At 44.5% G+C, this 27,318-nt stretch overlaps 1 protein-coding gene across 3 annotated transcripts in view; it reads right to left on the reverse strand.

Moving 5' to 3' along the window:
* The window catches only part of FOXN3 (forkhead box N3), a 406,052-nt gene that overhangs the window by 278,869 nt on the left and 99,865 nt on the right, over positions 1–27,318 (reverse strand). For all 3 annotated transcript variants that reach the window (XM_059914802.1, XM_059914804.1, XM_059914803.1), the window contains exon 2: positions 20,487–20,602. The gene's annotated coding sequence lies outside the window, so the exon portion shown is untranslated. The remainder of the gene's footprint in view (positions 1–20,486; positions 20,603–27,318) is intronic.

Raw genomic sequence — 27,318 nt, forward strand, 5'->3', positions numbered from 1 at the left:
GATCGTAATCAGAAATCTCTTGTCTGTTTGTCGCCTGTCTTTTCCCACCAGAAGGCAGATGACACAAGACCTGGGACCTCAGCTGAGTGTTTACGACTTTGTCCCCAGTACCAGGGCATATCCTGGCCCACAGTACTTAAGAAATATTTTTAGATGAATAATGGATATGTTAATTAATAAAGCTATTAAATTAACTTTAATAAAGTTAAATTAATAAACCAATAAACCGGTAAATTAATAAACCAATGCTGAGTGATGTTATTAGCCTTAAAGCCTTTCTAATAAAAACAGTAACAACAACAAGCAAGTTCTTTACAAAATATAGCACTTTAACTATGACTCGTTGGAAAAGACTTGAAACATACAATGTGATGTCTGGAGTAGGTGCCCGAAGGAAGCAGACACCCCTAGAGCTGGTGCAATCAGGAAAGATGTCCAGTGAGCAACTGTCTGGACGGACATGGAAAGATGGATAGGTTTTTAAAAGAAGTCAAACTAGGAAAGGAGAAAAAAGGGGGCTTCAGAATTGAGAACCAGCATGAAAGAAAACCTTAGTGGCATCCAGGCCCACATCTGTCCTTGTAGGAAGTTGGTGACCTATCATGAGCAGTGCTGGGGTCATGACGGTGAACGGGAGAGACAGACCCTGCCTGAGAGCTTCCACTTTAGAGAATCAGCTTTCTATCTGATAAAATAGTATCTGTAAACATCTACTTTTCTCATTAATGAAGGCTTCCTGCTTGTATGGCAGGGAGCATAGAGACTGCCTCGATAGTTCTGAATTCTTACTAGCTGGAAGAATAGCCAGGAGGCTATTTAAAATTGATTGGGGAAAGTAGGAACCCTTGCCCCTTTGGGGCAGACCCCTCCACTGTGGGGAGGGCCACTTTGGTGAGCTCTCCCGACCGTGCAGACAGAAGTCAAGTTCCTCCTCTTTCTTCCTTACGGGAACCCCTGATATTGGAAAAGTCATCCAAGATCAAATGCATCAGACTGGGATGTTAAGGAATCTGGCTAATGATGTCAAAAGCCATCTCATGAGTGATACACTCCTACATGATTCCTTTTTTCTGTCATGCCCACCACCAAGCTGGACCAGGACTGCTGGAGGAGAAGAGACCTGGAAAGTTATTAGGAAATTCTAGGAGGGCAGGTTTAAAACTAAAACTTTGCACCCCACCCCTCATTCCAGAAGGCCACAGGTTGGGCAGTCTGGGAGCAACCAGTTCTTACCCATAACAGGTCTTCCTAGCCAAGTACGCTGGGTTTAAGCTATTCCCATAGACTTTGGTTCTTCTACAGCACAGAGTGTATTTCAATAAAGTCTTTAACCCACAGAAGCATCCTGAGGCCTCTTTATTCTAGCCTCAGCCACTGGGGCCGGGACATGGCATCACTGCTCTAGGGCCATAAGAAGTTGGGGGTCCCCTGATGGTTTTGCTGTGGATCAATGACTCAGGCATCACAGATATGCAGGGGTATGTGTCTCCCAGGCCACTGTCCCCAGATGAGTGTAGTGCAGATGGAACAGATCCCAGTCTTCTCCAGATTCCATCAGCTGAGTAGGCATGGGGGCAGCAAAGAATAAGGAAGGATCATGGAAGGGAGAAGGGACTAAGGAAAGGTCATGTACGGGGCTATGAGATGCCTCTATCTTCTTACCGTTCCCCAGGCTTGCCCCGTTTCCCAGACCCGGGGAGCTCCTATGCTAACTTGGAGTTTAGAGGCAGTTCAAGTGCCTACTCTTCTGGCACTCAGCCTTTCTCAAATCATGGCCAAGAGCTCCCATCCTCCCAGCCCACTAAAAGGCAATCCTGGTGCCATATACACATGGCCACAGTGTCTAGATACCTTTCCAGCAACACCTGGAAAACTTGAGTGATTCCCCCTTCCCAGAAATCTTGCTGCGAAAGCTTCATTTGCTTAGTTTATGAAGTGGGCTCCACCCTCTTGCCGAACCCTTCAGTAAGTTCGCAAGATGGCCACACGAGGTGTGTTTCATACCACCGACTACACGCAAAAGGGGCTCCCCCGGGCTTCCCTGGTGGCACAGTGGTTAAAAATCCGCCTGCCAATGCAGGGGACATGGGTTTGAGCCCTGGTCCGGGAAGATCCCATATGCCACGGAGCAACTAAGCCCGTGCGCCACAGCTACTGAGCCTGTGCTCTAGAGCCCGCGAGCCACAACTACTGAGCCCGTGAGCCACAACTACTGAAGCCCGCATGCCTAGAGCCCGGGCTCCGCAACAAGAGAAGCCACCGCAATAAGAAGCCCACGCACCGCAACGAAGAGTAGCCCCCGCTCGCCACAACTAGAGAAAGCCCGTGCACAGCAACGAAGACCCAACACAGCCAAAAATAAATAAATAAATAAATAAATTTAAAGGGAAAAAAAAGGGGGCTCCCTGAAACTCACAGATTTAAGCATTGCAAAGACTGTGAAGGGTGATCTAACACTTCCAACCTGAGCTGTTTATCATTTCAGGCCCTGAGAGGTCACATTCCATTTACTCCTGTAGATGAAAATCTGCTGGCGCTAAAGATTGGAGGACACTCTGGAGATGTCCCACTTAAATCTCAACCCTGGAGCTACCTAGATGTGGTAGCCTTAGAGCATCATTCTGGATTGATCCTAAGATTAGTTTTAAATGCTATTCCACATTTCAGGTTTTCATGCAGTGTTATTTTTACAGACTGATTATTGGGGTAGAATGTTAGGGTGGTCCCCTTCTCATTTGCTTTATTCATTTTTATAAATTATATGCGCGCACACACATTTCTACCGGCTGCCCCAAAATGAGTCTCAATGTGAACACCACTGAGCACTCAGGCAGGGAGAAGTCAGCGAGACGTCAGCAAGCAGGGCCTACGCCCACCCCGCCCCAAAAGCCTCCCTAGAGCTCCGTTTTCTGGACCATCACCTCCACTTATTTTTACTCCTTTTCATCTCTTTTCCTCTGTGTCTGCACCCCTGCCCCTTAATCGCAACACAGTTCACTGAGGCATACAAGTCACTCTGCTTAAAGCAAACTGAGATGGGAATAACCAACACATTCAGCCCCCCAGGGGCAGCCATTCTGCTACCAAACACAACTTTGCCAAACCAAAAGGAAACTCCACTTCTTTCTCCTCTTCCTCATCTCTCTTCCAATTGATGGCAAGCGTAGGGGTTATGTTTTTTGCATGACTTGCTTTCTGGTGCCTCTTGGCTGCTCAGACAACTGATTTGCCCATGAGCACCAGCTCTATCCATGTTGGAAATGCTCCTGAGTCTTAATTAAGGGCCAGTACTAGGCACTTGGATCAGTAGGATGAATCAAGACCTAGCCCATCAGGAGCCCACACCTAGTGAAGGACACAGCCTGTAACAGCAATTACTCTACAGTGTGGTTAAGTGCTGGGACGCAGGTACAAACAGAATGTCATGAGGAACTGCAAGATACAAGGTCCCCCCCCAGTTAAAGCAAATCCTTTAACATGAGATAAAAAATTTACAGGGGGCTTGGGGCAGCTGACCAAGAATCTTGACCCCCCTCCTTGGTTTTCTCGGTTCAGTGATTGTTCCAGTCACCACGCTGAGGTCCCAGGGCAGCAGCATGGTGGGGAGCACACCGTTCTCATCACTGACAACTAAGGCAGAAGCAAGGGGGGCACATCTGAATCTTCATCTACAGAATGGGGAGAAAAGCAATGATTGAGATGATCACACATGAAGAGGTGATCACAGGCTTGGCACAAAATAAGAGTGGGTGCTCATTGTTGGTACATCGCTGCTGGTGGTGGTAATAATCCCGAACTCAGAAGAATCCATCCAGGCTGGACCCTGCTGGGGCTCTCAAGCACAAGCAGCTGCATTCACTGGCCACTTCTCGCAGGGGCTCTCACTACCCCAGCCTCAGACACGACTCTCTGCCGGAGAAGAAAATGAGTGCTGGCCAAGCTAGACAACCAACCTCCAGCAGGGAATGGTGTGATCCCAGTGCTTTACCTGTCCCAGGTATGTTTATCACCGTCCACCACCATCTGCCCCAACTCTAAGCGACTTGCAGGCAGAGAACATGGTGTCATTACATGTTACTTAAGTAACAGAGCTGGGTTCATGCTCAACAAATGCAATCAGGAAATTTCTAATTTGGCAGGGGCTCTCGGAAAGGGTTATGTCCAACCTTTTCATTTAAAAATACAATTATTGGGACTTCCCTGGTGGCACAGTGGTTAAGAATCCACCTGCCAATGCAGGGGACATGGTTTCGATCCCTGCTCCGGGAAGATCCGACATGCCGCAGAGCAACTAAGCCCATGCGCCACAACTACTGAACCCTTGTGCTGCAACTACTGAAGCCCACACACCTAGAGCTCGTGCTCTGCAACAAGAGAAGCCAACGCAATGAGAAACCCGCACACTGCAATGAAGAGCAGCCCCCGCTCGCACAACTAGAGAAAGCCCATGAGCAGCAATGAAGACCCAAGGCAGCCAAAAATTTAAAAATAAAAAAATAAAAATACAATTATTTACTAGATAATGTCTAAATATAGAAAAATTTGAGGAAAATGTAAATGGCCCCTAGTCACACCACCTAAACAAATTAGGCCCATGTAAACCTTAAAAAATAAAACAAAAGTGCTAGATGCACCCTTGGGTTTTTTTGTTTTTTTTTTAAGACAAAACAGTACAGGAATGTGTAAAAAGTTGCTTCCCTCCTACCTTGAACCCTCAGTCCTCCCTACCTTTATCTTGTGTAACCTGCCAAAAATAAGTATGAAAATATAAGCACATACATGCATGCACATATATGCATATACATATATACACATATATGACTTGATTTTTTTTAACATAAATAGGACCTGAAACTTGCTTTTTTTTCCACTTAAGAAGTTGCTATGGTCTGAATGATTGTGTCTCCCCCAAATTCTAACATCCAATGTGATGGTATTAGTAGGGAAGGCCTTTGGGAAGTGATTAGGTCATGAGGATGGAGCCCTCATGAATGGGATTAGTGCCCTTATAAAAGAGACCCTGCAGAGCTCCCTAGCCCCTTCCACCAGGTGAGAACACAAGAAGTCTGCAAACCAGAAGAGGGTCCTCACTAGATACCTTGACCTTAGACTTCCAGCCTCCAGAGCTGTGAGAAATACATTTCTGTTGTTTATAAGCCACCCAGTCTGTGGGATTTTTCTACAGCAGCTTGAACAGACTAAGACAAAAGGCAATGGACAGGGACCTCCCTGGCGGCGCAGTGGTTAAGAATCCGCCTGCCAATGCAGTGGTTAAAAATCCACCTGCCAATGCAGGGGACACGGGTTTGTTCCTGGGTCCAGGAAGATCCCACATGCCGCAGAGCAACTAAGCCCCTGCACCACAACTACTGAGCCTGCGCACCTAGAGCCCATGCTCCGCAACAAGAGAAGCCACCGCAATGAGAAGCCTACACACCGCAATGAAGAGTAGCCCCCCTCACCGCAACCAGAGAAAGCCATGTGCAGCAATGAAGACCCAACGCAGCCAAAGATGAAAAAAAAATTTTTTAATAAATAAAAAAATAAAAAGGCAATGGACAAAGTTCTCAAACCAAAATACTTGCTTCATACTCCCCACACCATGCTACTTTCTGATTATATTATGATCTTGAGCAGTTTATTTAACCTCACTGTGCGTTGGCTTTTTCATGTGTAAAATGGGAATAGGTGAGTCAATACGTGTAAACTTCTCAGAATGTAGACGGCACTCAAAAAACATGTACTATTGTTACTTATTACCATTATATCTTTGCACCCTTCCCATGTCATCCTATTTAAATACTGCCCAGTGTGCCAAGGATATACACTTGTCTACCAAGGATAAACACTTACCCAGTCCCCGGGGTATGGGTATTGAGGTTGTATCTAATTTTTTGCTGTTGCTATTATGAACAATATCAATATTCCCATTCACCAGTTTTTGATACTTTGGTGAGTAGATCCATAGGATACATTCTTGAGGGTGAACTTGCTGGGTCAATGCTTTTGATAGATATTGCCAAATGCCCTCCCAAGATGCTCCACCAATGTATCCTCCCAGGAAAACAGAGAGAGGGTGTCTTATTTCCCAACTCCAGCCCAGAATTGGATATTCTCAAATTTTTAAATACTTACCATACAAGTGACAAATGGTATCACATTTGTCGTTTTGATTTGAGCCTCTTTAAATTATGAGTGAGGCTGAGAACTCTTTAATTTACAGATGAGAAAAATAGACACCCAGTGTCCCCTAACTGGCTTAAGGTCTAATCCTGAGCTAGTTATACAGACAAGCCTGGACCAGATCTCGGCTCTGGGACCACCCTAAGGATGCCCTGACCCCCAGCACCAGGAGGAGAGTCTGACAACCAGTGGACAAACTTCTTCTTTCCCCCTGCTGGGCACACCAGCTGGGTAGGCAGGTGGCTCTCCGATGCCTGGGTTAGGGTGACAGCCTCCCTCGGGACCCGCAATCCCAAGGCATGTGTTTCCCCTGCCTGACAGGGAAATCTCAGCCTCTTCCTCGGCCCAGGAAGCAGGGCTGTGGGGCCTCTCCAAATGGAGAGCTGCTGACTGCAGCTCGAATACAGAAAGCTTTGCCTCCGAACTGCCTGAGGTTCCAAGGTGTTTTTTCTCCTGTTCATGTCATATCAAATGTTGTTCCATCTGAGAGCAAAGTGGTTCGTGTTGTGATTGGACCTTCACATTCCTCTATCTCCTTCTCTGTGGAACCGGACTTCATTAACTGGGAAAGAACGCTCCTTGCAGTAGGGAAAGGATCTCTGGGCACATCCCGCGGGCGGGGACAGGGCAGGTGTTCACGGGGCAACACAGGGGTGTGAGTACCCGGTCTAGCTGAGGGGCTCAGCTTCTGGGTCTCACTGGTGCTGTGACCTTGGGTGCTTCTCTCTAAGCCTCACCGTCCCCACCTGAACGATGGAAATGACACCGATACCTGCTTTGCCTCACCTGCAGGGTTGTTTCAAGCTAAGTAGATCATGTGGGTGACACTGCTTTGAAAACTGTGAGACTCAGCACAAATGGGGGACCTTGGTGAATGTCAACCAGCTGGTCGCCATCGGCTTCCATGCCAGAATGTTCCTGTAGGAAGCAGCCATCCTCAGACATGGGGTGGGGTCTGCCCCTGCTCCCAGATATTCCTGAAGCCCTCCACCTCACACCAAGCACACCAGAACCAGGCTGATCATCACGACACAGACTGTGTCGAGGCTTCACCTTGATTGTGCAAAAAAGCATTTCATAAGCATCTGTTTACACACCAGCTAAACTAGGTGTTCAGCAAAGAGAACATCCAGTAACTTCATATTCCTTTGGCAAATTAGGAAGCACAGCTCCACTTGCTGGAATTTCTCAGCCAACTGATACTTATCATACATTAGAATTAAAAACTAAACATGGCCATTTTGAAGGGAATTGTCCTACAGTTATTACATATTTCCCTACTGCTTTCTTAAAAAAAAAAAAAAAAGAGTTAAATACAGTCCAGCCTGTCTGCTTATCTCACTGCCACCATCATAAACACTGATTATCCTTCTAAGTCTCAAATCATAAGAACCTGTTCTACCACTCCTAGCTTTGAGACCTTAGGCAAATTATTTAACCTCTTTGTGCCTAAGTTTTCTGGAAAATCAGACAACCAAGTTAATTAGGAGTGTGGCTACATTAATAACACAAAACCAGCAAGGATCAACTTAAAGTTTAGTGCATGGATTTGGAGAAAGCTCTTTTGTTCTCTGAGATATGTTTTATTTCTCCCTAGCTCCTGGCTATATTCCAGAGAGCTGAATTTGCTGGCTCCGTGAAGCTCTCTTGTGTGGATATAAATTCCTTTTGGGGACTTGGAGAACATAACTAAGGCCCTGATGGGGACTGTTACACCAACAGCCCAAGCCCAAACCCAAGCGTTCAGTTCCAAAAGGGAGACTTAAAGCCGGCACCCTGGAACAGCCAGGCAGAGATGAACAGAAGACACAGAGAGCACGGAGGCAAGGACAACGGGAGCCTCCCTGAGCCTGGAGAGCGAGGAACAACTTCCCTACTGTCGGCTGTACGCACAGACCAATGCCCCAAACAAGCGAGCTTCGTCTTTGTAAGAAGAAACCTTCAGGGACTTCTCTGGTGGCGGAGTGGTTAAGAATCCGCCTGCCAATGCAGAAGACATGGGTTCGAGCCCTGGTCCAGGAAGATCCCACATGCCGCGGAGCAACTAAGCCCGTGTGCCACAACTACTGAGCCTGCGCTCTAGAGCCCGCGAGCCACAACTACTGAGCCCACGTGCCACAACTACTGAAGCCTGCACGCACGCCTAGAGCCTGTGCTCCGCAACAAGAGAAGCCCATGCACCGCAACAAAGAGTAGCGCCTGCTCCCCGCAACCAGAGAAAGCCAGCACGCAGCAACAAAGATCCAACGCAGCCAGAAATAAATAAAATAAATAAATTTTTTAAAAAAAGAAGAAACCTTCAGATGCCCACTTAGGAAACTGAAATATAAAGGATGAAATATAAAAGTGAACACCCAAGAGGGGGAAACCAAGCAATGTGGCTGCTCCAGAAGGTCTGTGTAGGAGGAGCTGAGAAGGGGCACAGGGTTGGCCGAGAAGGGGACGGCTGCGGGGCTCCACAGATGGTCCACCTGCAAAACAAGCACACGGAACGCTTGCTTGAGTGGCTTACGTTGTATGTGCGATGGAGAGTTTGCGGGGCTAGAGCCCCGAACCACTCCCTGGTTCAGTCTCTGGAGAGGACAATAATGAAGAGATGAAGCAACTCCATTTCAGGTGACTGGTCCATTTTTCTGAAGGATGTAAAGAATTCTCTCATAAGCTCTGCTCACTTGCTTCCATTGAGCTAGGTTTCTAGAGTTCTATCTATAATATTGAAGTTGTATACTATGGGCATCGCACAGCTATTTATAAATATTTCAGCTCTCTCTCCTTCACGTACACAGTTATATAACATTTTCCCACCTTGTTGAAGTTAGGTGTGGCCACATGACTAGCTCTGGCCAATAAAATGTGAGCGGAAGTTGGATGGCTTTAAGAGCCAGCACGTGCTTCACCATTTTCTCCCTTCCCTCAGCCTTGGTGACGGGGCATGTTCCATTGCCTCCATCCAGGAGTGAAGTCAAGTATGCCTTGGAGCACAGTCCCTAGACAACCTCAATAGATACGTAGGGTAAGCAAGAAATAAACCTTCATTGTTTTATGCCCCTGAGTTTTGGGGGCCATCTGTTACCCTATCACCTAGTCTACCCTGAGTGATACACACGTACCACTTAGCCACCAGGACATGACCTTCTTCTAAATCAGTAACTGGTTGTGCACCCAGAGAATTCGCAGTACTAGGAACCTAGCTGTTTATTACGGACGTAGACACAATTTTTAATTATGAGAAACCAAACTCCTTTCCAAAAGGTAAATTTTAAAACTAAGCTCTCAGGAATTCCCTGGCGGTCCAGTGACCAGGACTTTGTGCATTCATTGCCAAGGGCCCAGGTTCAATCCCTGGTCGGGGGAACTAAAATCCTACAAGCCGCGTAGCACGGCCAAAAAATTAATTAATTAATTAATTAAAATGAAAAGAAATTAAATAAAACTAAGCTCTCAAACAATCCCCCAAACCCTCTAATTCCTTTCCTGAGCCCCAGTGTACACGTCCCCAGGTACAAGGCCAGACATTAAAACCTGCTCCATCTACCAGCAGAGGAGAAGGCCATCATCTTAAGAAACTCCACTTTCCGACGTGGAAGATTTCCCGCACGACATTCTTGATCAACACGCGAGTTCATCCTCCCAGATGTCAAGCTGGACTGGCCAAATGGGAACTCCTTTGTGGGCTCTCTTTCCCTGTTGAATCCAGAGTTTTAAAATGCAGTTCCTTGCAAATTCCCTGGTGGTCCAGTGGTTAGAACTCTGTGCTTCCACTGCAGGGGGCGCGGATTCAATCCTTGGTGGAGGAACTAAGATCCCGCATGCCACACACGTGGCCAAAAAATAAAATAAAACAAAATGCAGCTCCTTGAACATCACTATGGGTTGACACCCCCCAGAGTCAGGTTCAACCCAACTTCTCATGCCTCCAAAGGCATATTTTAATTCACCATTTTATTTAATATATAAAACATGAATTAAGACAAAACTTGCAGTACTCTCCTACACTAAAAAGAAATCCACAAAGTTTTTCTACAGTAAATGTATCAAAATATACGTCTCACACAGTTGCAATGTAATCCAGGTACACTGGCTAAGTTGCGACCAATGAAATCTTCCCATTTCTAAAGACCAGGACCAAAGACACAGCTTCTGTTTATATGAAGCCATTGATTTAATCATTTGGGGTCAGATTTATTGTTTTAGCCATCATTACCTTTTTCACTTATAAATCAGTATCAATCTAGTCATTTTAGTGACCAAAATAACTATACCATGATCTAATTTCTTAGGTTGTTAAAATGACCAGATCAGAGTCACAGCGGGTGAATCAATAAAATGCCTGGAAATAAATATGAGGGGAAATGTACAGCCACCCCGTTGGATGTCAAGGTCGAAAGGCCTGCCTACCACCCGTATCCGTGCCTCAAGCCTTACAATTTATATCTATATTCTGACTTCCCAAGGTGCCGGGGCCAATCTCTAAGAATTCTGATGTGCACGTATTGCAGAACCACTCGGATGTAATAGTCAAGTAAATTATTAATGAAAGAACTATACAAATAAAACATCATGCTCTTTTATGCAGTAATAATTATTATCATAAGCAATGCAAATTGAATAATAAGAATCATCAGGACAGTTCGGTGATAAGCTAACAATTTCTGGCAATCAGACCAAACATCTCTGCTCAAGCTGTTTAATAAAATAAATAGCAGGTTGTTGACATTTTTGTTCAGTTAAGCACACATACATCCAGAGACTACTTATGTGTCCCGGGTAGAAGAGCTAAAAAAGAAGTGGAGACTGAATAATACAAAAGTGGAACCACTTACAATGGGGATCATTTAGATATCTCCACAAGAAATCAATGAATCCTATAAACTGTCCCAGAATCAAATGACATCATTTGCTTATTTATACACACATTGCATACACATACATTTACATATACATCTGCATTACATGAATATACATATATATACAACATTATAAGAATCTTCTTATAATGTTTCAGGTACTTTCACATGAGGGATAAAGTTAAATGCCATAAGAATACTAGGCCATCACTATTTAGAAGCATTTATCAAGCACCTAACTTCCTATCACACAGGCACACACCACTTTGCAAAAAAGCAAACCACTTCCTTCTTTACCTTAGAGGACCCCCGATGCTGGAACCCTCTAGAAATCATGCAGTCCTCAAACAGCATTGCCCAATTTTCTACCAGTTCACCCAAGACTGATTCAGAAGAGAAGCTGTCCGTTCACAGATCAAACTAACCACAGAGAAAGTCTATTAAATTCTAATTGGCAAGTAATTTGGACCTTCCAGTAGCAACTACAACCAATTTCCTGCCTCTTTTTGTGTACCTGGAAAAATACGTTTTCTATCTGAGGTAATGATATCCTCTGGTATTCAGAGGAAAAAAGTCAAAGGCAGTGAGGTCTCCTCAGCTTCCAGCAAGAATAAAGAAATGCTAAAGAGTGAGCTGAACCTACCTGCCGTCAGATGTGTTCATCTCACAAGCAAACTCATCTTCTCCTAGGGTCTGAGTGTTGGTTAAAAGTCCAACCATTCAGAGGTCATTTGACTGGGCTTGGGGGTGTATTACGCCCTTTACAAAAGCGCCTTCCCTTCCTTCATCATGGGCTGCCGTGTTAACGAGACCAATTTGGATGCCATTCTCTTTCAAGGGGTATCAACTTCAAAACAGCTCTACCTCTTCAGACTCCGGGAGATGCCCCTGCTCTGAGTTGCAATTATTTCCTTTGAACCTAACTCTATCCTAAAAGCCAAAAAACTCTCACCTGAGCTACGCGGCTACCACCACTGATGGAGCTACGATACTTGAGCACAGTTCTGAGTTTGGGCTCAAAAGACTCCGTCCCTGGTTAATGCCCAAATATCCATTTTGGGAGTTCACATGCATATACCAGAGTGAGAGTAAAATAAATGTGGACACATAAATATGCCCACTATAGGGAAACAGCAGCATATGGCACTTTTTACCAGGAGTAACAGTTCACCCTCTGCCTTTGCAGGGGGGATGGGGTCTGCCGATTTCCACCAGGAGACAAAGGTGTGACTGTGTATTCTTAAGCCAGAGTGCTGTGGCCAGATGCCTACTACTCATTTCAAATGCCTTTCTTCTCTCCTCCCTAAAGCAGGAAGAAAGTCTTAATTGATGCTATGTCTCTAACACTTGCTAATCTCCTGTTTAATAAGGAAGACAAGCCACAGGCTGCGGACCTCCAGTAAACAGCAGTAGGGGCCAGTAAGGAGGAGAGAGAGGGAGGTGAGGAGGGAACCAAGGAGAAGGGGCGAGAGAAGCCAAGTCAGGGAGGTTCTCAGATCGTGATTTTGCACCACAATAAAATTTCAAAAATAGTTTCGGAGAGGCGTAGGTTGCCAACTTTTTATTTTTCCAAGTAAAGAATATTGAACTCACTATCTTGAGCTTATTTTTCTCTTTGCCTTGGACTGGGGAAAAGTTCACCTTTGAACACCTATTTGTACATATCTGTTTGTTCCCCCCTCCTCCCCACACCCCATCAACTGTAAACTCAAGCAGGTCCCTCAGAATCTCTCTACCTTCCACACAGGAGGGCCCCTGGTGTCCAAGAACCACTGAAGTAGACAGATTGGATCCCGAATCTGAGAATTATTACTTACTTTCTCATTTCACTTCAGAATGTTTTACATTTCCTTATCTTCCTTCAGAGAATTTCTGTGAAACACCTTTTCTAAGGTGATATAACTATATGGCCATCTCAAAAAAAAATCAACACATTTTACATCGGATTCATTTCAACCCTTGATAAGAAAGCAGTATGCATGCTTCTAATGGAAATGAATTCTAACAAAAGGGTGTATTCACACTTTCAGCCTAGGGGCCTGACCCACGAGGGCCAAGAACACATGTGCAAAGAATGTGAATGCCGTCTTTTGCAGGCAGACAGCAGGAGCAAATGACCAAAGATTTCCATCCATTTATCTTGACACAAACCTACTCTTCCGCCAGCCAAGATGACGGTTCTGAAGGGAACCAACTTGCAGAGTCTGGATCCGAACCAGGGCTTTCAGCAACAACTAAGGATTTAGACCAGCTTAATTTCTGAATTCTTGTAAAACAAAGACCATATATGTTAAAGTGGCCAGCTCAGGGCCTGTGTGCAAAAATCTCTCTCTTCCCTTGAGACGAGAGCTCTGTATCTGGTCTCTCTCTCCCTGGCAAACAGCTTGCAAAGGGCTTTCAAACACGAAGAACTCTTTGTTGAAGGAGCTCTCATATCTACCTTGTTATCTGCAGTACATAGAAACAACTGACTTAGAAGTCTTTTCAATTCATTCTCATTAAATAAAAGATGGATTTTCATCTCATTTCCAATTATCAGTCAGGAACATACATTCTTTTTTTGTGGCTGCATTGGGTCTTCGTTGCTGCGCTCGGGCTTTCTCTAGTTTCGTTGCGGTGCATGGGCTTACTGCGGTGGCTTCTCTTGTTGTGGAGCACGGGCTCTAGGTGCACGGGCTTCAGTAGTTGTGGCACGTGGGCTCAGTAGTTGTGGCGCACAGGCTGAGTTGCTCCGTGGCATGTGGGATCTTCCCAGACCAGGGCTTGAACCCATGTCCCCTGCATTGGCAGGCGGATTCAAACCACTGTGCCACCCGGGAACATACATTCTTTTTTTTTTTTTTTAAAGATTTATTGATTGATTGATTGATTGATTGATTGCTATGTTGGGTCTTCGTTTTTGTGCTAGGGCTTTCTCTGGTGTGGCAAGCCGGGGCTACTCTTCATCGCGGTGCGCAGGCCTCTCACCATCGCGGCCTCTCTTGTTGCGGAGCACAGGCTCCAGACACGCAGGCTCAGCAGTTGTGGCTCACGGGCCCAGTTGCTCCGCGGCATGTGGGATCCTCCCAGACCAGGGCTTGAACCCGTGTCCCCTGCATTAGCAGGCAGATCCCCAACCACTGCGCCACCAGGGAAGCCCCATACATTCTTAAGTAATGACAATTATAATCATTTTAAGAGCTACCATAAAATGAGCGTTTACTGTCTGCCAAGCACTGTTCCAAGTATTTTACTTTTATTTATTTATTTTTTTATTGACGTATAGTTGACATACAACATTATGTTAGTTTCAGGTGTACAACATAGTGATCCGACAATCGAATACATTATGAAAGGATTACCACGACAAGTAAAACCATCTGTCCCCATGCAAAATTATTACAGTACTATTGACTCTACTCCTTATGCTGTATTTCACATTCCCACGACTTATTGATTTTACAGCTGGAAGTCTGCATCTCTTAATCCCCTTCACCCAACCCTCCTCCCCCTGTGCCAAACATTTTATAAGAATTATTTTACTTAATTCTCATGCCAACTCTATAACGTAAATATCATTATCCCCCTTTTACAGATGGGGAAATGGAGGCTCAGATACCTTCCATTATTTTCTAGGAATCCACAGCACAGAAATCACACCCCAAGTCATTCAGCTGGAAAGAGGAGGGACGGGAATCTGAAACTCTGGCTGATATGCTAACCCTAACATCCACTGCCTCCCCCTGGCACCCTTGGGTCACTCACTACAAGCAACCCTGCCAGAAGCCACAGCTTTTACGGTGCATGCACTTTAACTGGCACCGCTAAAAACGCAGCCCATCCCATCTTTCCTAGAAGCCAGCGTTGTTTTCACTCTGCTTTCAAGTCCTGTTGAGGCTTTATGCCTGCTCTCTCAGGAGGCCTCATGTCAGCCCTCAGGCCTTGGACCACCACAGCAGTCATTCAGTCCAATTAGACAAAGCCATTTCTCTCAGGAGAGCTGGTGCAATTCCACAATGGTTTATGAGGGACCAAAACTCTGATCTTGTTTTAAATAAAGCAAGCCCTCCAAAGTTCACAAATCTCTTTCATCTGCTTTAGTTTGTGATGACAATGAGACAAACGTTAGTGGGGACGCTGTCCCCTCCACCACCGATGTCTCGCTTTGCGACCTTCCTTGGAGATTCCGAGGCCCCTCAGTTTCTCTATATACAGAATACAAACTCTTACCTTCTTCACAAAAATGAGTGTGGCGACCAAGTGAGATAGTAAAAATACTTGGAGAAAAAAAAAATTAAACGCCGTCTACAACGAAGGTGTTAATGTCATATCTTTTCCAAATAGTACAGGTTCTGGCAAATTCCACCGGGCATTTATTTACAAGGCCAAAGCACAGATCCAGAAACTCTCTCTGTTACATATATGGGGATTTCCATTTAATGAAATGTTTCCAGGAAACACCTTAGAGCCATAAGCAAACGTGCTAAGCGGGCAGCCATAGGAAAACTCCCCGTAGGTCTATGAATCAGTCCTTGGGAGAGTTTTCTGTTTTGTTTATTAACATTTGGGCCCCATTTATGACTCAAGCATAACTTCCCTTGGCATTAAAGTAACTGGGAACTGAGATTAATTGCCCGATTTTTAATTACATTTGGCCTCTTGGCACTGCATGTTGTAAGTACCCTGTCTCTCAGGGCACACTGACAACAAGTGATCTGTCGTCAGCTATTCTGAAAGAGCTTTGGTGTCTGCGCAGTTTATGATCACTAAAATAAAGGGTTCTAGCCTTCTAAGAATCTAACACACACACTCTTTGTGTGGCTTTACAAATGCCTCAAATAATGAGACCATCACGGGAAAACATACTGAATTGAGTTTCTCGACTATTTACACACCCCCTAACCTGTCCAGCTGCCTCTGCCTCTTCTGGCCTCAGACTCCATTTTGAACATGGATTTCTTTTTTCCTTTCTGGAGTCTCTTATTTTCTCCACTGTATTCATTCAGAGGGGGGGAAAAAAAAGACCTCATAAATGTCATTTCATATTCCAAGCAATTTGCTATAGGCAACTACACCATTACTTTGTACAAATAAATTTACATAAATCATTATTAGAATGTTTTATCTTAGTAAGATTATTTGGTTCCCAGAGCACAAATTAAATGCATGCTTAAAGCAGAATATTGTAAAGTTATTCCTATATTGTTTATGAGACGGGATTAGAAATTTCCATCTAATTTTTCTTTCATAATGGAATTCCTTTAGTTTTCTTTGTACATCTAGAAACCACATGTATAATTTTCTAGGGGGTTTCTTGAAGCAAGCATTGCAGTAGATGCTTCTGATACATTTGGTCCATTTTTCAGAGACTATTCCCTTTGATTCCATGGGGTCAGTTTTGAACAGTGATTAGGAAGGCCAGGAACCAAGGAAATTAAAACCATCTCCTAAGTAGATGGGTTTTTGTCTGATATTATTCTGCAAGCAAACCAGTCGTTGGTTGTGGTTTGGCTTTTTTTTTTTTTTTAAATAAACAAATTTGTAAACAAACTTCCTGAAAATGGAGCTCAGTTTCTACTCACTGTTTAAGTTGGGAAGATGCCTGTTTGGATCAACTGCACAGCACATGACAAGTCTTCACTGGAGTTCTACTCCACCCTAGATTTCAAAATAACATCTTTTCTCCCTATATATAAAGGTAGTGCCCATTTTTAAAACAAGCTGCAGTTGTCAACATCAGGGAAGCGGGCAGAAAGGGACCAACTGAAAGTCAAGAGTGGAGCTTGCCACCCTGAACCTGTTAACCTGCTGGCTCCGGGTAACTTGTCTTCTCATCGGGGTCAAAAAGGGCTGGACTCACCACTCAGAGCTGTACCCTTCTCCCCGTGTGTGGTCTGGGAACAGATTCCCAAGCCAGTGTCAGGGAAGTGGGGCCCCTCGTGGTCAAGGGCACAATCCTCGTAAAGGATGAGTGAGACAGTCACGTGCAAGAGCTGGAAAGAGCAAGAAAGAGCTGGGTTCAAAGCAAAGTGGTGCCACTCTCTAGCTGTGATCATGCACAATTTAAACCTTTCTGCATCTGTTACCTCATCTTAAAATGAGGTTACTTGTACCTACTTCACAAGTTTGTTTGGGGAATTAAATGAAAGAAGGCAGGCAGAAGCTGAGGACAGTGTGACCTCTGGAAGAGGCTCAATAAACAGTAGCTAACCTTAATCTTCAAGGAAGACCAGGGGGGTCAAGCTGGGGTGATCATGTCATGTATTGTCCATACCAGCATATTTCCAGGTGTGAAAGGAAGGGCTGTATTTTAATTATGTTGGGTCAACTGTCAAATGCTAGGATGCTTCCAGACACACTGGGGCATGTGTGACTATCCCAACTCCAGCCTATCACCATTCAAGACCCGGTAAGGAAGTTAGGTAACGATTATATCTTACGTATTTTACAACTCGTTATACCTTTTAGAGATCTTTCATACATCTTTTTAAGCCTTTCGTAAACCGTGTGAAAAAATGTAGGTCTGGGTTAATTACCCTTTAATCATGAGCAGACAGAAGCACAGATAAAAGTTTGGGCTTTCCCACAGTGACACAGTGTTGCAGGGGCAGTGGGAACCCCAAGCGTACCTCATGCTGCTCCCTACTTCCTACCCTCCCAGCAACGAGACAGGGTCATGTGACGAGTTCTGGCCAATGGACTGTGGACGTGGAATTGGTCTGAGTCACTTCTGGTCTAAGGCACCTAAGAATGGGTGTGCGTTCTCAACACTTTTTCACATATCGAAGCAACCAGGAAGCCACAGTTTGAGACGTAGGTGTCACAAGATGGGGGAGGCAGCAAAGCCACACTCGTGCAATCCAACTCTGGGTGAGTGAGAAATAAACTTTTATGGCACTAAACCCTGAGATCTGGAGCGTACTTTTTACCCTAGTATCCCACAGCCTGCCCTGGCTCAGCTAGCTAGTACGATTAGAACCCACATCTCCAACTTTCACCAGTTTTCACTCAACAGTATCAAAAATTCCACCAGATTGGCAAAATGCTGCCAAGATTAAATGCCATAGCTTACTCATGGCAAATCTTCAATGCTTACTTGATTTAAAACAGAATGTTTTTTTGGTTTAAAACAAAATGGTTCACACCCAGTGCCAAGTAAAAAGAAGAAAGTTCCAAAATGCAGGCTATATTTTAATTTGGTGCTGATTTGTTCCAACATTTACGTTAACCCGAGAAGCCTGGATGCCTCGTTTTAAAGACAACCCTAATAATTAGATTCCTGAAATGAAACAGCCTCAGTGTCATAGCTAGCTTTAACTGAAAGTTAAATAGATGAACAGAAAAATCCAACTAGACTATGACCAATTCTCTATCTCAGTCTAGAAAATTCCTCTCTTCCTCTCTTGCTTATTTAAATCCTACTCATCCTTCAATCCTATTTTCTTTATGAGGGAAAAAGTTCCACACCTCAAATTTTGCAAACGCTTGTGTCAATCAATTGCCTAGGCCAGAGGATAGCAAATTTTTTCCTGTAAAGGGTCAGAAAGTAAATACTTTACGGTTTCTGACGCACCTATTCAACTCTGCCCTCGTAGCGCAAAAGCTGGTATAGACAATCTGGAAATAAATAAACATGACTATGTTCCAGTAAAACTTAATTTACGGACATTGAAATCTGAATTCCATATCCTCTCTACGAGGCAAAATATACTATTCTTCTTTTAATTTTTTCCAGTCATTTTAAAACGTGAAAACCATCTCGGCTTGTCCACCCCAGACAAGCAGTGGGCCACGCCTGGCTGGCGGGCCGCAGCTGACCCACCCCAGGCTTAGAAGAGGCAGGGCAACAACAGATTAGGCAGTCGCTTTTGTGGGAGGGGAACACAAATACTGTTGTTCTAGTTCTTCCACTTCCCGGTGGCTGGTGACCCGGGGCTCTGACTCCAGGAAGGCCTAAGCTCCCGGATCAGCCAGGCCTCAGTGCCAGAAGCGCTGCAGCGCGCTACGGCAGGTGGTGTGTGGCCACGCAGACCTGACGGGATGGGCGGGAGCCTCGGCCGGCGACCCTCAGCAGCACCCTCAAGACCCAGGGCAGGAAAGCCGCCACTGCTTTATCCGAAAGAGCCAGGTGTGGGCAGGATTTGCTGGGCCATTGCAAGATGAATCAGCGCACTGGGCTCCCACCCCTGACTATGGCCCCAGCTTCAGCCTTGAGGCCCTCCCTGAATTCTGGTTTTCTGAACTCTTGATACACTCTTGGCCTCAACGTACAAACTCATGTTCCTGGCTTCTTCTTCCTACCCTTCCGTTCCACTTCTCAGCTCAGAATCACCCACGGTGAACCACCAGGTACTGAGGTCACTCTCACAGCACCTGGTTCATCCCGGGGCCCTGTCAAGCCACACCTGCCAGGCAGAGTGCGGAGGGGAGGGGGGCAGGTATGTAAGAGTAAACAGTCAGGTAGACAGGCAGAGGCCAGGTATGGGCAAGCCCAAGGAAGCAGAAGGCCAGCCAGGTAGCAGCCAAGCCAGGGCTGGGGCACCAGAGACTAGGGTCCCCTGAAGGAAGCTGTCAGCCAAGGTGACTCTGTAACACAGCAGGTAGGGTGTCCCCAGGGGAACCTTAAGGGACCCAGGCCCTGAGAAGGAGCCAGGCTCTGGCTGGGATAGAGGCTCAGGGTCCTCCAAGCCCTGTCTGGTCCTCACTGGCTAGGCTCATGGCAGGCTCATTCCCGCCTTCCGGGCCAGACCAGGCTGCTCCTCTTCCCTCCTGGCTGAATGAACCACAGTGACCAAGCCCTCCTTCAGCCCTCCCTCTTCCATGAATTCTCTGATTATTTCAGTCCCAATCCTCAAAGTCTCTTAATTCCCTGAACCAGAGAGCTACCATAGTGCACTGCTCCGGCCGGAAGCTGAGCGCCATCCGCCATTTTCTTATGAGCGAGTCGTGGCTCTTTTGCTAAGGTCTGAGCTTCGTGAGGATGTATCTTATATTTTTATACGTCTTATAGTTTTTTATCCCCATCTGCCCTGAGAACACATAACAGATACTCAATAATACTTATTAAACTCAATTAAAAGGTCCAACATTAGAAAGATTAATACAATTCAAAAGAAATATAGTATTATGGGAAAGAAAATGATTTAGAGAAACTACGTACGGCAGAGGCTAGTTTCTATACAAAAATTCCCAGCAATGTTCCTGTTGCTTTGTGTCTATGACACACACCAAAATTTTAAATAAAGATGTGACTCAACATTCTCATTATCTTAACGCCTAAATTCATTGACCACATTGTCAGTCTGATCAGCTGTATAAATTGATCATTAAGAAGACGCGGAGGAAGAGGGGGAGGATATCAATTGCTGGGGAGACAATCAATTTGGCATTTGCATTTAAATATAGCTTTGGTATTTCATTTATTCACTGCAATCTCCATGAGGTGTAAGCCAGCTGGGGGAGGCAAAGCTTGATTACCTGAGTCAGAATGGGTCCAGGAAACCGAGGTCAGCATTGCTCCAGTCACAGAAAGGACAGAGAGGCCTCCATGATCACGAGAACGCTGGTCTTCTAGGAGATGATGCGTCTAGTGGCTGGTGGAGAGGAGTAGAAGGAAGATGGGATTAGAGCAGAGGAGGAGAGAGAACCCTCTCAACCACAGTGGATGTCATCTCTGGCCTGACTCTCTAAAACATGACATACTTCAGCGAAAAAGTCAATTGCAACTGTACCTCTTTATTTCTTGGAAAGTTATTGAAGCACTGGGTCTTTCGTGATGGAGTGTTCTTGAAACTGCCGCATGGGGCATAAAAGGACCCAGAGATTTGAAAATACATGCCATAGATATTATGAGATTATCTTATTTTACTATAGCTGCCATTGAGACACTTGTGAGATCATTTTACTTTACTTCAGCTGTCACTGAAACACTTGTCTATATAAAGGAAAAACATCAGAGCACCAGCAAGCCTTCAAGGCCAGCGTTCCACCACGAGAACCAGCCTTGATCCTCTCGGTAGACCAGGTATACAGGCTGCAAAGTCAATGGCTCTCTAGTCTGTTGTTGTAAAATAAAATTACGCTGGCTCTATTCCTGGAGAAAAAGATGCCATCAAGCTAAAGCTCACAAAATGGGCTACAAGTTTGGAGGATACAGTTAACCTATAATCTTACAAAATAGAAAAGTTGGTACACGAGATAGATGGCATAATAATTTCTAATGGAAGATACTTTTTTGACCTACACATCAAGGAAGACACAGCAATAGGCTCTCTAATGAAAAGAATGGTGTGAGCCTATGAGCTCTAGTGTGAGAATGTTAGGAAATAAATTCATTCTATCAGTGGTTCTCAAACTGTGGTCCCTGGAAGGGCAGCATCAGTATCACCTGAGACTTTGTTGGAAATGCAGATTCTTGGCCCTACCCAAGATCTACTAAATCTGAATATTTGCAGGTGGGGCTCAAGGATCTGTTTTAACAAGCCCTCCAAGTGATACTGATACATCTTAAATCATTAATTCATCCACTCATCCAAAGACATTGAGTCCATTGTTAAAAAATAAAATTACCCTACTCTACTGCATGTTAAGCTTCAATTAAGGCCAAAGTATTCGGCTAGGGATTGGGGAGGGAAGAAGGGTCAGAGTGAGAAGACGATGAAATCCCTGCCCTTGAGAAATGTATTGTCCTCTATGGGAGATAAAACAGGTATACAGGCAACTCAAATACAGACTGTGTTATTTTCTCTAACAAAGAGTTAGAAGGTTTCAAAGGAGACATTTGTTTCTGATTGGTGTGGGGAGGCAGGTAAGGGAAAGCATCAAGACAATAGTAATGGGACGAGATCTGCACAGGATTTTGACAGGTGGGAATAGGGAAAAGCTGAAGCAAAGGCCCAGAGGTGAGAAAGCATGAGGGTTATTTTGGTACATGGAGGAACCAGGTCTGGCTGATACGTGAGAAACTTGGAGGTGATCTTGGTGAGACAAGGTTACTGCCAAGCACAGACACGTAAATGCTAGGGGCCCGTTGCTTCTCTTTCTTGTATGAAGACTACTTAGCGGCACCTGTGGCTTATGTTTAGAAACTGACATCTGATAAACCAGGTGATTTAATAATTTCTAAGTCTAGTCTGCTTTTCTGTACTTTTTGAACTGCTTTTTCTAGAGGGGAGCACCTCAGCTGCTTCAAGGATTAACTGCTGAAGGTTTGCCCTGGAGGAAGACACAAAAGAAAATTTCAAAACAGGCATAAGAATCCGGATGTCACAGTAGCCTCAGGCCATTCTGCAAAGGGGCAAAATGTTACCACAAATAAAAAGCCCCTGAGGGCACTGATGGTTTTAGCTTTATAAAATAATTCAAGTGGAGAGGGGTGTGCCTTAGTCAAAAGGAAAAGTTAAACCAGGGACTGGGAGAAATGGGTGTAGGGATCAAAAGGTACAGACTTCCAGTTATAAAGTGGATCAAAAGGTACAGACTTCCAGTTATAAAGTAAGTCGTGGAGATACAGGATGACTATAGTTAATAAGACCGTATTGCATATTTGAAAGTTGCCAAGAGAGTAGATCTTAAAAGTTCTCATCACAAGAAAAAAAAATTTTTTGTAACTATGTAAGGTGGCGATGTCAACTCGACTTATTGCGGTAATCATTTTGCAACGTATACAAATATGGAATCATCGTCGTACACCTGAAACTAATAAAGTTTTATGTCAATCATACCTCAATTAAAAAAATTAAAACATGCCCTAAAAAAGTTAAACTAATACTCAACACTTCTAATTAGAGAAAAAAACTACTTTTCATGATCAAGAAGGTATGGCTTTTGCTTCTAAAAAACTGACATAAATAGAAGGCTTTATTTCCTGGTGCTGCTAGATGAATGATGAAAAACTGAAGATGTTTTTGATGTCATGCAAGGTTCTGATGGAAGTGAAGCTGGATTCAGAATCGGCTGCTCATCCCAGTTCTGCCATTTAGCAATCTGTCATTAAGGGCAAGGCACTCAACTTCCTAAACCTCAGTTCTTCATCCATCAAGAATTAGAGACACTGGGCTTCTCTGGTGGTGCAGTGGTTGAGAATCTGCCTGCCAATGCAGGGGACACAGGTTCGAGCCCTGGTCTGGGAGGATCCCACATGCCGCGGAGCAACTAGGCCCGTGAGCCACAACTACTGAGCCTGCGCGTCTGGAGCCTGTGCTCCGCTACAAGAGAGGCCGCGATAGTGAGAGGCCCACGCATCGCGATGAAGAGTGGCCCCCACTTGCCACAACTAGAGAAAGCCCTCGCACAGAAACGAAGACCCAACACAGCCATAAATAAATTAAAAAAAAATATATATATATATATTTCTTCCTCTGGGTTCCAGTCAAAAAAAGTTTGAAAGCCACTAATGTAGGTGACCTAGACCACCCCCAAATCTACCAAAAAAAAAAAAAAAAAAAGAATTAGAGACACTGACTTGTCCCACCTTTGAAATTTAAATAAGAAAACAGACAAGAAGTTGCTCTGAAAATTATAAGGTGCAATATTACACAGGGGTATATTTTTATTGTATATATAATTATACTATCCTACTCACTGAGACATTTGGGTACTAATCATACTTGTTACTGTATTGGCCTTTGAAAATATAAAAGTAAAATGTTTCTTAGGCCCAGACTCTCCTTTTAAATATTTGCAGATAGAGCAGTTCTAAGGCACAAACTTGGCATCAACCAAACTGTCCTCCCAAGAAACATTTCAAGGTAAATTTTTTACTTCTAATTTTTTTTTTTTTAACTTTTATTCCTCTGACCTCGCTAGAGCATCCAGATATCTTTCAGCAGCTCCTGGTGAGCACGACTCAGTCTGCAGCAACACAGACATATGATGGCGATAATTTATCATCTCTGCAGTAGTTTAGTCCCAGATGGACCATTTACTAATTTATTTCCATATGTAACTGGCAGAAAGATTAATCAGGCTTCCAACTCAGAAACCTGAATTGTGCTTCATTCCCTTAACAGGCTAACTCTGGACCACAGGAAGTACACCGTTTACATAGAAAACCAAGAGTTTCTCTTAAAAAGCCTGTCGACCTTAGACACAGGCCTTTAAACACACACACACACACACACACACACACACACACACACACAAGGCCTGCTCCTTATGTCAACTTGGAGGGCTGGTTCTTTCTTTAGATACTAATGGACTTCCCATAGGAGCTGCGTCTGATAGAACTGCAGGCAGAAGTAACGCCAAATCAGGCCCAGTTGCAGCTACAGTTCCCTCCCTGTGTGCAAGCACGGGGTCTCGTATTTCTGAAACTGAACAGATCTTTTTGCCATGGTGCTACACCCAGCTGGCCGGCTGTGCGGTGCCCAGGCACTGGAAAGTATGTGCTTTCTTTTTTCCACTCTTTTTGAGGGTCTGAACTTGACTGAATCCAGCAGCTGCCGTGGCTTCAGCCAGGCGATGGCGATTGAATTGTTAGCGTCGCTCTCAGGCCCCCTGAGTTCAACTCTCAGTTCACTTTTGGTTTTAATTCTACCCCAGTGATATCAGCCTTGAGCAAAGAGTGGTTAGTGGAATTATTGTTGGATGACGGTGTTTACAGATAGAAGGCCAGCCGATCCCAAAACGGGGCAGAAAGGAAAACTGACTGGTTATATCTTCAGTGGAACCCAAGGCCACAGCCAGGAAGGCTCAGGAGGCAGGACCACGTAGAGGTATTACCGGCTGGATCCACACACACCTGGGTCACTAAACAACCATGTGGCTTTGGAAAAGTCACTTACGGGTTCAAGTTCACAATTCTCTCCTCTGTAATATGATTTTAGCTCCCCAATTTTACCTCTAAAATCTTTGATTCCATGAAGATGAAAGAAATATCAGCCATTCACCTGGTTTCCGTGTTTAGATGATGCCAAACAGCCAGAAGTTTGGAAGCATCTGAAAGTAGCTGAATTGGTCACGATGCTTGGTTCTGTGACAGACATAGCCTTAGGAATCTCAGTATCTAACAGTCTGTCTTTGAGCAGAAGATTGACCAATGATGTATATCTTTGCAAATGTTTAAGAATTCAATGAAAAACAAGTTTGAAGTACTGTTCTAGGTATGGCAAAAGCTACAGAAGTACCTAAATCAGGGTCCTGTGTCTTTGATACATTTACATCACAGTTCAGAAAAGGTACAACTCGTCCTGATACAGTGAAATAAGTGCTATAATTTGAAGACCAACTGTTATGGGAGCATGATGGAAAGGATGGAAAAATCATCCCAATGAGGGTGACAGGGGGAGATCTGTAAGGTTTTTTGGAGGAATTGGAATTGAAGCTGGGAAAGTGGGAGGAAAGGAATCTGGGCAGAGACAGCAGCAAGAGCAAAGGCCTAGAAACTTCCCCACGTGGCCAGGATATAGTATTTATTACCCTAGGGCAGGCCCCGGGATGCTCAAGAAAGAGACCTAGTGACAGAGAAGGCTGGAAAGGGACTAATGGTGGAAAGCCCTGGACACCAGCCTGGGGATTGGCTCTTACCCTGTGACCATTAAGAACCTTCAGAAATAACTAGGCAGTGGAGACTCTAAATGAGCTATGCCCAGGAAGTTTATTCTGGCAATTCTACTACCATTTACGATCGGTAATAAGATCAGTCTGTACCTTCATTTTTCTCTTATTCATTTCATGCTGCCACTATTTGGGAATCCCTCAAATTTACTTTTTTCCAAATCAATTTCCTGGCTCTTCAGATGGAAGCAATTGAGTTTCCTACAAGCACTGCCAGGGTTTTACATTTGAATGACTGGTGCCGCCTAGGGCTTTATGTTTTGGTTTATGTGTTTTTCTATTCTTACGAAAGAGTTAACATACCATGGCTTAGACTGGTGTTTTCTGGAGATTTTTTTTTACACTGGAAAGTACTTTGGGATGATGAAAAAAAAATATACAAACGTGTCAACTGTTGGAAGGGCTTGCACTCCCCAAACAGGCAAAAGTTGAACCATCATCCAAAGTAGTTCATTGGCACTTTTTTGATTTCCAGTTTCAGAGCTCAAGGGTAATGAACCCAAGGCTTCCAGGGCCCCTCAAATGTAATAGCAGAACATCAAGTAAACCCTCACACCAATAGTATTTGGTTTCTCTGCCTCGGGAGACCAAGCACAGGTGGCTTCCTGCAGCTGTCACAGAGAGAGGCTGCCCACCAGGATACCCAGGGCCCGTCGGGCGGCTCAGGCCATGGGGGAGGGGGTCTGCAAGCCTGCCCTCCCGTCGGCCCCAAAGATGGGCTGGGGTCCCGAAACTACAGAGATGAGCGTGAGAATAGGCAGAGGGGCTCCCCGTCTGAGAAAGGAGCTGCCTTTAGTATAAGCCACCATAAAAGAAACGAAAGCAAAAACAAAAACTCCCCTTAGAAGACACAGACTTCACTTCCCGTCTCTGGGTGGCTCGGACTCAACATTAGTTTCACTTTGGATCACCTTATTTAGAAGGCAAATCGTATCTATCCACTAAGGTGTCAAACATTCTAGGGTTCCATCCCTGACTCATAACCCCAAATCCCTCCCAGCCCCCCACCCCCCCAGGTGTGCAGGAGGCTCCCTAACCCCCTCCTCCCATAGGTGTTCTCTGAACATTCAATCAAATAATTACTGTGAAGAACAGTGTGCAGTAGACGCGGGAGACAGTTCCCTGTGCACATAAAAAACAGTCACACATACAAGAGTTGCATTTCTCATGCCACTTTTTATAAAAGTCCACCTATGGTCAGAAAAATGAATCCTCCTCAAATGAATAGATTAGCTTAAATTACCATGCCATTTTACATTCTCTTTCCTGATACATAAATAATAAAACTGTAAGGTAAATGCAGGCTCACACTGAATAATGGGCATAAATAAAAATATTCTGACATGAAAAACTCAGTTTAAATTGAACTACAACATACTTGAAAGCTCCCGCAATCATAATGTGCACATCAAAATCCATTAACCTAATACCTAGGCTACTATTCACAAGCAGAGGTCTAGCCTGTAACTAAATACTCATTTGAACAATTCTCCTCCTAAATTACTGTACAATTTGATTGCAAAGTCACACACTTACAGAGTCTATCATCTTTCCTTGGGTGCTCTCTAACCAACACTCAAGTCTTATCAGGCTACAATGTGGCAGCATAATATAAACACACAGGACAGTAAATGGTACCAAAAAGTAGCAGCGAATGTCAAAGACAAACCAGGGTCATCCTGGTGAGAAGGGAGGTATTTACATAAGCATTCAGAAAGACAATGGAGCCCCAATTTCTCTTTAACTGCATACC

The sequence above is a fragment of the Balaenoptera ricei genome, chromosome 2, assembly GCF_028023285.1.
Source record: "Balaenoptera ricei isolate mBalRic1 chromosome 2, mBalRic1.hap2, whole genome shotgun sequence".
NCBI lineage: Eukaryota > Metazoa > Chordata > Mammalia > Artiodactyla > Balaenopteridae > Balaenoptera > Balaenoptera ricei.